Source organism: Phragmites australis, chromosome 8 (genome assembly GCF_958298935.1).
Source record: "Phragmites australis chromosome 8, lpPhrAust1.1, whole genome shotgun sequence".
NCBI classification, from domain to species: domain Eukaryota; kingdom Viridiplantae; phylum Streptophyta; class Magnoliopsida; order Poales; family Poaceae; genus Phragmites; species Phragmites australis.
Window position 1 is genome coordinate 17,465,705 of NC_084928.1, and position 11,842 is coordinate 17,477,546.

Consider the following 11,842-nt stretch of genomic DNA (forward strand, 5'->3'; position numbering starts at 1 on the left):
TTCGAATGCCTGAACGCATCTACGGTTTGAGCCTTCGGCCTCCTCCGTAGCACACTAACAGGCCACCCTCTTGTCCTCCTCCTCCTGGGCACGCTTACGGGACGCAGCTTCTTGTTCCTCCATAGTGCACAGCTGACAGGCCAGCCTCTCATCCTAATCTTGGGCACGCTTCCTGGCCGCTGCTTCTTGCTCCATTGCATCATCGTTGGAAGGCCATCCCGTCGATACCAACTTCTTATCATACATTAATTCATATCATTCATATAATACGTTGTCACGCCCCTTGGTAGCCTTCCTTCTTGTCGCATACTCTCTACTAGAAGGAATGGTGTCATGTAAAGATCTGTGACGCGTGGACGGCACGATCCATTCATGAAACTCGCCATTTGGGTTGATAATTTGTTCCAAGAAGAACCCGACAATCTGTTCTTGAAGGGCATGCATTTCTGCAAGTTGTAACACATTTGTGCGTAGTTTCGAGCGCTGCGTTTGAAGAATCAAAAGAATTAGTCCTTGAAAACGTATAGAAATTGAAAAGAAAGTATCGATATGTTATTTCATACCTCCAGATCATTGAACCAAACAGCATCTCCGTCCGGGCTGAATGCGTGCATGTTAGTAACAACATAAAATGCGCAGAGATTGTTGCTGGCTGCCTGCCTTATACACCTCAAGAGGAAAAGGATTCGTCAGTGAAATGAATTGAACCTTTTTATTCAGTAGGAAATGCAAGATATGAATATTCCCTGCGTACTGGAAAATCAATTTTTACGTCATATTGCTTCCTGAATGGAAAGTAGATGATACTCTTTTTTCGGTATCTTGTGTACGCCCTGTACGTGAATATGGATACCAATTAAATTTAGATGCAATCATCAAGAAGATTAAATGATCGAGTTAACCTATTTAGCATGTCGATGAGGTGTTGGTAAGTCGTCTGGTCTCTCTTTTGTGAGTCCAAGACAAGGAGGATCCAATGAAAACTGCAAAATATGTTAACATAGTAAATTAGTACTAGAATCGAGTTGTCCATAAAATAAGGATGCCCTAGCGCGCAAACACGTACTCATAATTGTAGGGTAAGAGTATGAATTTCTTGTATTGGTGGTGAAGCAGACACTTCAATAAGTAGTCCTCGGTGAAGTCTGAATTCTCCCTTATAAGTTTCTGGTTCACAAGCCCAGGATCGACGAATCCTACTTGCTTATCTAAGTCTTGTCTGCATGCTTGGATCTCTATTCTACCGAAAGAGAAGTTAGCTTTGCAATTTCAAGAAACAAGATCATATAACATGAATTATATGCATAAGTCACTTACATAGTCCACACTCTGACTATAGCCACGTCGAGGGCATCTGCCTTGTACAGTTCATACAAGTTCTTGAAATACACCCAGAAGGAGCCATCCCTGTTGAGGAAATAATCATCTGTATATCTTACAAGGAACGCCTGAAAACCATGCTGGATTGCTCTACGTACCACTGATGTAATCGGCGCATTTGAGTTGTAAGGTTTCTTTCTATATCTGGTTTGACCAATGGTTTGGTCAACTCAAACGGCCATGTAACATCCAACTTTTGGATATCCGCTTCCACAACAAGCCGTGCTAGTTTCTCTGCTGTTATTCTTGATTCAGCCAGGAAGTCCGCAATGCTTGGAGCATCCTTAATGATTGGGCCTGACTTGCTCTTGGCCTGCTTCTTGCTGATGCATTCATAGTAAGTCGACGGCTTCCTTGAAGCTGCCCCCGTCTGTTTAACTTTGGCCATTTTTGTGAAAAGATTCACGGCATCTTCAGGCACAACAAGCTTCGGTGGAGGTGGAGGATGGAAATGAGACATGACATGGCATCCACAATCTTTTTGGTTTCCTCATTAGTGAGTGAATAGATATCCGTGGGTTCCGCCAACTTCTTAGATACCACCAACTTCTTAGATGATGTTGTCTGCTTGGATGCTGAGGAACTTGATCGTGTTTTCCGCACTGATGGCTGGGTTCTTGAGCGATGGACTTCTTTGAGGCAATGGCTGAGGAGGTGGACTTCTTCTAGGAGATGGGTGAGGAGAGGGAGATCTAAGAGGTGACGGCGGCCTGAGGTGTACTACAGAGTAGAGGTTCTCGGGAGTTATCTCTGGTGGAAACACGATGTAGGCTTTCTCCCACGCGATGAATGTGTGCTCGTTCTCTCCTATAGTGTTCGCCCCCTCCTTTGCAGGGTAGTCCACCTCAACATGGTGGCACAGGTCAATTGCCTCGTCTACTTCGATGATAGTGTAGCCCTTCGGTATTGGACGTCCGTGCAATTGTTCATGGGAGCCATGGAGATAAGCCACACCAGAAGCCACCTTGATGGTAATGTTCCTAGCACCAATGTGTAGTTCACACGGTGTCCGTGCTGTGATGAGGTCCACAGGATAAGTGATAGAGTTAGCTTCTGGAACTCCCGTAGATGCACAGCTACTCCAATGACCACCAAGGCTGGAGCGCGCACCATCAGGAGACACTTTCGGCTATTCCTGTTCGCTCACAATGGCACCCCATTGACGCATGAGGGCTTGGGACACTGCTTGTGCTATCTTTTTTCTATATGTTCTCTCTCCTTTTTTAGCGCTTGTTCAAGCATTTCCATCATCCTAGCTTATTCTGCCTCTCGTTCTGCATCTCGCTCTTGTTGGGATCTCTTTTGACTCTTATAACTGTCGACGTCGCCTAGGAATCCATATTTCCAACCCATCACCCCAACGCCTCGTGTGCGGCCACCATGCTACCTGTTTCCAAGGGCCAAGGTGAGCTCGTCCCTATCCCTGTCTGGCTAGAAAGAGCCTTGTGAAGACTGCTCGTGAGCTTTCGCAAGCTTTTTTGCAAGATCTTGTGTCGCTTCCAGATCTTTGGAGGTCGTGAAGGATAAGCTTCCATCAGACGAGTAAGAAGCACACCTCCCAAGAAGGAAGTGTGTTGATTGTTCGCTCTAGCCCTCTGTCTCAGGCATGACACCTCTCTCTCACAGTTCATCTAGCTGTTGTTGCCACTACCTTTCTTTCCTCACGTACCCACGACTGCCAACTCTGTGGGGGTACAGGTTCTTCTTCGAGTTTGCTTTGTTCACCTCACTCAACCTCTGTGCTTCTTCCGACAACTTGTACTACGCAAAGGCTTGCCAATGATCTTCCAGTTGCGGCCATTTGCGGAAATTTAGCATTGTACTTTTCTGCACATACGTTCTATTCAGTGTCCACTTCCACTTCTTAAATGAAAGGCCCATGATCATTAGCGTCTTATGCTTAATTACTTCCATATCTGTCTCTTCAGGGAAGTTGAACTTTTCTAATATCTTGGGCCACAAGATGTCATTTTTGATCGAATCAGGAACCACGTGCGGATCACCTCGTTCACCAGTCCACAATCTATAGCTGATGGACACGTGATCCTTAACAGCAATCTCACAGACTAACTTGTATGGCCCAAGAACTCTCTCTGGTGTAGTTGGCTCCCCTGCTGGTGAGACCTCCGTGAGCACAAATCATCCCGCAAGCATCTTCCAGTGACCTCAGACATGATGTCGCTCCTGGGAATGGTCATTGTCGTGACCCTCCGAAGCATCAAGCATCTGCGCATAAGTGAAAAAACTATTGGGAACCTATACGATAATATGTACAACAGATGCATTCATCTACTTATGAATTACCTCATCACCTCCACAAGCGTCTGTTTGGTCCAGGATGAGGTAGTGGCTCGGGCTACCTTCTTCAATATTTGACAGCGGCATTACATCTCTTTCTAACACCTGTCCTGGATCGGCGGTTGGTGATGCCATCATTACCTGGGAGTTTTGCATACGATGACGACGAGCGGTTGAGTATTCTACATATAAAGAGCAGAGGAAGGAGGAAGGAAGGGAGGTTGTCGAAAGAGTGAGATAACAATGAAGGAATCGATAGGTTACGACCACATTTAACAAAAAAAAGTTGCATCTTACAAAGCAAAATAGGCATAAAGGTACCGATAGTTCACACATTGATCTTACAAGTCACATCATCTTAAATAGCAAAATAATGATGATTACAACCAGAACTAGGATTATGACATCTTTACACATGAAATCACATTTCTTATTTTCAAAGTTAGCCAATTTTAGCTCTACTTGGATGACTTGACTGTTGTATACCACAACAGCTTCATGTTTGGATTTGTATCCTTTGTAACACGCTCCTTTGAATTCATTAACTTGTGCATGGTATTCCTCCCAACTGGAGAACACTCCACTTTGCCGACCACGATGAACAACATACCATGTCATAGCAGTCCTAAATTTCAGAGAATATGCAAAAATAATATACTGCAAACCACACTAACACCAAAAACTGTTACTGCAAAGAAAAAGATAGTGTTCATGTTACATTACAGCACAGTGGCTCTAGCAAATGGCCTTATTAGGACTTAAGTACTGATTACCTGTTCAGAGAGAAATCATTCTTCTCAAGTCCACATTTATATGCTAGTCCTACTAGTACAGAGAGCAACTTCTCTCAAGAGAAGCTGGACAACATATCTAAGGTTGACCTCAAGAGTTTTCTTTTATGTTGGGCTAAAAGAAAACTCTAGAGGACAACCTCAGATAGGGCATCCAGCTCATCTTGAGAGAAGCTGCTCTTTGAACTAGTAGGACTGGTATATAAATACTGACTTGAGAAGAATGCTTACTCTCTAAACAGGCCATGTTGAAGCCTCCTCAAGCCATATCATCATCGCCACTTTATATATTTTCCTATCACCATGCCACCCTCTGTACTTCTTTTTTTTTTCCTACATGCATCACTCCAGCCTTGTGCAATGTGTACATGAGTAGTATGCAATGCTTGGCAATGTGATTATTTTCTCCTAGGCAATGATCAAGTAGTGAACTCCCTTGTGAATTTTGGATTACAAGTTTGTGCTTTCTGTACTTTTTCTTCCCATTAACAAGATCCCAAAAAATGTAAAAATGCAAGAAAGAAAAGCAGTTTGGAGAGTTGTTCAGAGGCCAGATGCTTCACTTTGACCGAAAACTATGGGCAAAAAATAACACTTTTAAGCAAGCAACTGCTGGTTTTTGACAAACTTTACACCACTACCAGGATAAACTGTGAAAAGGGACCTCTGTTACCACTACCAATCACCAGCAATGTGGTAAAAAAAAGAGGTTCTGCCAATGCGAGCGCAACATACATGCCCAAATGACCTATCACACCCAAGGTTGGCAAGTAATCAACACATGGAGAACTCCAAGTATGATAGGATCCAAACTCTCATGACCATTGTATCAATTGAGAGAATCCAGGAGCAAGAACATAGCAAATGCAACTATGATACATTATCATCTAGTTCTACTTCATTAATCACAATGGTGTTTTAACACAGCTCATAATTCACCTAATACCAAGTTCCAAACTGATAGCATTTCCTTCATCCTTCACATCCCTCCATCTTCCCAAATAGTAAGGAGAGGCCAAACTCAAGTTACCAAAAATTAGCACAGAAACAAATAAACGCCGCAAAAATCACCAAAATGACATCAACTAGTGGTAGATTTGGAGTGCACACGAGTGCAGCCGAATTTGATATCGCTCACAACAAGGGAGGAAGGAGGGCGGGTAATTTACCTTTGCTCTATCCGTTGGCGAGGCGGACGGGCACGGATGACGGTGGCACAAGCTGGACGGCGGTGTAGGGGACGGAGACGACGGCCTCAGCTCCGGGACAGGGACGGTGGGGCTCCAGGGACGGGGACGACGGGGCTTCTGGGATGGCGAAGTCGGGGAGGATGCAGCGGGGACGGCGGCGTCGGGGAGGAACCGGCGGTGTCTAGGAGGCGGCGGAGATGGCGGTGTCATGGAGGGCACAGGCAGGGAAAATTTTTCTAAGTGTCAGAGGGCGGGCGTAGAGCAATATAGTGGAGTCACTGCCGGATCAATTTGAGCATTGGTAGTGAAAGGGTACCTTCACTGCCGGCTCAATATGAGGACCGGCTCAATAAGTCCACTGGCAATGAAAGTAGTTTCATTGCCGGCCAAATATGTCCACTGGCAGTGAAACCCCTTTCCTGGCTGGTGGCCTGGGGAGCAAAAAATTTGTTTAAGTTTCGCGCGCGCGACGAGACTCGAACTCACGACCTGCACAAGACCGAACAAAATGCTACGCTACTCAACTTATTTCTATTTAATTTGTACTATCTATCCTTATTAACATTCTGTTGACCTAAAATCCTAATACATATTTATTTAAATTTGAACTTTCTATATAACAAAATTATGTTTTATATGTACCTAAATTTCCTGGTTCAATTTTATAATACAATAAATAAATAAAAATAGTAATACATAGCAGTAGTGCTAGCATGTGCTATTGCTAATTCATTATTAAAAATCAAAAATCAATATGCTCAATAATAAAGACATCTTCCACCATAAACTAGAAACTGAAGGTTCCATAACAAAAGTGAGGTATAATTGCATCTAAAACAAATTCATACATAGTAATTAATATAATTTAGCTACTTTATCTTAACGATTCGCCCTTCACTATGATCATGACGTACATAGGGAGGTTTGTCAGTGTCTTCCATGGGACCTAAGTTGACGTCCTCTCCGAAAGGAGGTAGCGCGTCGAATTGATTGTAGTCTTTCTCATCAACATTCTCCACTCCGACAATCCTTCTTTTTCCTTGAAGAACCACGTGGCGCTCCTCCTTGTTAACTAGGTCTGTGTTCTTTACATAGAAGACTTGCATAACATTATTCTCAAGTACGAATGGTTCTTCTCTGTATCTAACGAGTTTTTGGTCACCTGTAGTCAAACCGTACTTGTCGATCTTCACACCCCCTGGGAGTCTGACCCATTGGCACCGGAAAAGAGGAACCTTTAACACTCCATAGTCGAGCTCCCAGATCTCCTCTATGAATACATAGTAGGTCTCCCTATTTCTATTGCAGTCGTAAGCATCTATACGGACACCGTTATTTTGCCTGGCACTCTTATTATCATGAGCTCTCGTATAAAATGTATAGCCATTTATGTCATATCCTTGAAATGTGAGGATTGTAGTTGACGATCTGTGAGCCAACACAGTCAACTGAGCACACTCTATCTACTTATATATCACCTATCTACATAAGCAGGCGCCAAAATGATCTCGGTGTTCTCGTGCGATCCAAACATCGGACTTCCCTGGGTTTATGGTGTGTATGATCTTCTGGTGTTCTTCGACATATGAGTCCACTACAACTGATTGTTGCAGAACTGCGAAATGTTCTTGCGTGAATGAAACGGGGTCGTTAGTGCAGAATGAGTTTGCACCTATCGTCCCTTTCCCTTGTAGCCTCCCCTCATGGAGAGATACATGCACACCAATCGATTTGAGATTCATGTAGTCGACGCAGAAATCAATGACCTCCTCGATTCCCCAGCCCTCGGCCATGCAGCCTTCCGGCCAATTTTGGTTATGAACATATTTCTTCAGAACTCCCATGAACCTCTCGAAAGGGTACATCTGATACAGAAACACAGAGCCAAGAATCTGTATCTCTTTCACAATGTGAACAATGAGATGCACCATGATATCAAAAAATGATGGAGGGAACAATGCCTCAAGCTGGGATAGAGTCTCGACCACGTCTTCCTGCAGCTTATCTAGCTTGGTCGGATTGATAGCCCTTTGTGATATCACGTTGTAGAACAAACACAGCTTTATGATTGGGTTTCGGACCTTCGACGGCAGAATACCTCTAATTGCAATTGGAAGCATCTGTGTTATCATCACATGACAATCATGAGACTTCATGCCAGTTAATTTCAAATGTTTCATATTTACTAGTCTCTTTATGTTGGCGGAGTAACCCGATGGAACTATGATTCCATGCAAGCACTTACACATTACAATTTTCTCCGCCTTGCTCATACTGTAGCTAGCGGGACCAAGATATTTGTTGCCTTTTTCCATATCTTCGGGATGTAGATCCCGTCTGAGCTTCAAACACTTCAGGTCCTTCCGTGCTTGGAGTGTATCCTTTGTTTTGCCAGGTATGTCTAGTAACGTACCAATCAAGTTATCACACACATTCTTCTCAATGTGCATGACATCGATTGCGTGTCGAACCACCAAATCCGGCCAATAAGCTAAGTCATAAAAAATAGATTTCTTTGAACATAGGAGCTCTAAGATTAGATTTCAGAACCGATGTACTCCCGTGTCCATTTCCAAGGATAACCCTAAGTCCCTTTACGATGTCATATACCTGTCTCCTAGTGCGATGCTTAGGAGATGATCGAGTCTCAACTTTGCCATCAAAAGCTCTCCTATTACTGCGGTACGGGTGATTCTTGCGAAGAAATTTACGATGACCTAGGTGCACCATTTTTCGGCTATTCTTTAGCCACAAGGTCTCTGTTTCATCCAAATAATGCACGCATACATAATAGCCTTTGACAGTCTGGCCCGATAGGTTGCCAAGAGCTGGCCACTCCTAGATTGTTACGAACAGTATTGCGTGTAGGGTGAAGTTCTCTTGTTTGTATACATCCCATACCAGCACACCATCGATCCACAGTATTACAAGGTCTTCGATTAATGGTTTCAGGTATACATCGATACTGTTGCTAGGTTGCCTTGGCCCTAGTTTCAGCACCAGCATCATAATGTACTTCCGCTTCATACACATCCAAGGAGGAAGGTTGTAGATACATAGAGCCACGGGCCAAGTGCTATGACTACTGCTCATGTTGCCGAATGAATTCATCCCATCCGAACTCAACCAAAATCTTATATTCCTCACATCTTCTGCAAAGGGTTCCCTGTATATCCTATCGATGTTTCTCCATTGTGTAGAATCAGCGGGGTGTCTCAGCATTCCATCATCCTTGCGCTCCTCGGCATGCCATTGAATCAGTTCGGAATACTTTTGCTCGCAAATAAATGCTCCAAACGAAGGACTATAGGAAAATACCACATCATCTTGATGGGAAGCCTTTTATTCTTTCCTTCACCATCGATATCATCACGGTCACGCTTGTACCGTGATGCACCATAGACGAGACGCGCTTCCAAGTCTGCATGCTCTGTGCGATACAACGTGCAATCATTTGGACATGCATGTATTTTCTGCACTTCCAACCCCAATGGGCACACAACCTGCTTGTTCTGTTATGTGCTTTCTGGCAGCACATTTTCCTTTGGAATAATATCTGCAAGAACAGTAACAACTCTGTGAAGCTTGTATCAGACCACCCGTTGCTTGCCTTCAATTGTAGCAGTGAAAGCACGGTATGCAACTTTGTGTGCTCTTTATCGCAGCCCGAGAACAACGGTGTTTTAGAGTCCTCTACCATACGCTGGAACTTTTAAAAATCTCTTTCATTGGTGAAGTTCCCCTCCCCATCGCGCAACATCTGCTCCAAATAATCGGCATCGGCGTCGGCCAACATCTCCTCTAGATCATCATCGACCAACCTATCTTCGGCAGACGACATATCAGTGTATTCGTCAGCCGACATATTGGTGCACAAGTCTTCATTTTCTCTGCCAATGTATTACCCTTGTATCTTCGGCAAACGGCATATCGATGTATTCATCAGCCAACATATTGGTGCACAAGTCTTTGTTTTCTCTGCCAATGTATTACCCTTGTATCTTCAGCAGACGGCATATCGGTGTATTCGTCAGCCGACATATTACCCTTCTTGTACGATCTCAGCTTCACCGTGCTCGGTCCAACGAGTATAGCCAGGCATAAAGCCCCTTGGCATCGAGTGGGAATGTATCTGCTGAGTGGTGGAAAACTGTTCTCACAATCGACGCATGGACAGCACATGTATTGAGACTGTGTATTTGACTTGTGCGCCGCGGCTTGTACCAGGAAACAATCCACGCCGTTCTTGCACTCTGCGTTCACACGGCTCGCATCGTACATCCATCTTTTGTCCATCTACAATTATATCATTATTGTAAATCCAAATTTATAACATGTAGAAGATTTTGCGATCACCAACAAATAAATTACCTCGTCATCTCCTACCGGCAATTAGCCCAGGTTGAAGGAGCCGCATTTTGTATGCTTTCACGTACGCTTTTGATGAGTATTTGTTGGTGCTATCCCTAGAAATTTTCTTTATTATTCAACCCTTTTGTAGGACTAATTAAGTAAAAATAAAAAATAAATACGCTCATACATAAAGTTTATATATTGGAGCTTGCTAATTAAATAAAATATAAAAATGTAATTGGATCTTGCTACATACCTAAATATCATGGAGAAATTTCCTAATTCATTAAAAATCAAAATAAATACACTCATACCTAAAGTTTTCATATAGGAGCATGCTAATTAATTAAAATATAAAAATATAATTGGAGCTTGCAACATACCTAAATATCATAGCTAATTTTTGTAATTCATTATAAATCAAAAATAAATATGCTCATACCTAAAGTTTCTATATTGGAGCTTGCTAAATTAATTAAAATATAAAAATATAATTGAAGCTTGCTATATATCTTAATTTTATGGCTAATTTTTCTAGTTTATTAAAAATAAAAAATAAATATGCTCAAACCTATAGCTAATGTAAATTAATAATAATGGCATTTTCCACCATAAGCTACTAATTGAAGCTTCTGTATAATAATTGAGATATAATTGCATCTACATTGTCTTAAAACATCATGGCCATAGGTGCATCTCCATCATTTCAAAATCTAGAGAAATTTAGCAAATAAAATTCAACTAGAAATGGATTGGAGATGAAGTTACATACCTTGGAACACCTAGGGCATGAGGATTCCTCAAAATTTTGAAGCCACTAAGAACTTGGTGAACAAAAATGGCCACCACCAAGCAAACATAGATCCTCTCTGTTGTGTGACTTTTTTATAGTCGAGACATCACTGCCGGCTCATATAATGAGCCGGCAGTAATAATGAGCCGGCAGTGATGCTCTTCTATCACTGCCGGTCGGTGGATTAAACCGGCAATGAAGATGGAGCAGGGCATCACTGCCGGCTCAAGCCAACAGCCAGCAGTGTTGCCCTCATAACTGCTGGCCCATTAGGAACCGGCAGTGATGGGCCGGTATATATAGGGGTTTATGTAGTAGTGACTTTTACACCTTGTCCAAGTTCTACTCATACTTCCTGATGTCTGAAACTCGCTTGGACCAACAAAATCAGGCCATCCAGATTGGATCAGCCGCCAATGTTGCCTCACGCCAATCAAGAGGCAGCTAGGGTGGAAGCTTCAGTGGTGGACAAGGGAGACATGACACTCAAGGTGGGTACGGTGGCTGCCAATGTGGAGAACATGGCTATGGCGGTTGTGGCCATGGGCCACAACAGAGCGGTCATGGTGGCAACAACTCCAAGGCAGGAAAGGAGGAGGTGGTCCTTAGATCATGTGTCAGGTGTGCGGCAAGGTAGGCCACACGACGCTCAAATGTTGCCACAGTTTCAATCACTCCTACCAAGCCGATGACGACCGCGTGGCCAACTACACCAACACCTCTCCCTACAATGTCGACCCAAATTGCTATACCAACACTAGCACCACTGATCACATCACTAGCAAGCTTGACAAACGGACTGTCCATAACCAGTACCACAGGCGTGATCAGGTGCACATAGCTAATGCTGCAGGTATGCTTATTATTCATATTGTTCACTCCTCAATTAAAACCCCGATTCACAATTTATCTTTAAACAATGTTCTTTATGTCCCGAATGCCAACAAAAATCGCTTAACTGCTGACAGCAATGTTTTCTCGAATATCATCAAGCTCATCTACTCGGCCATCACACAAGAACAATGGCGTCGTCAGCT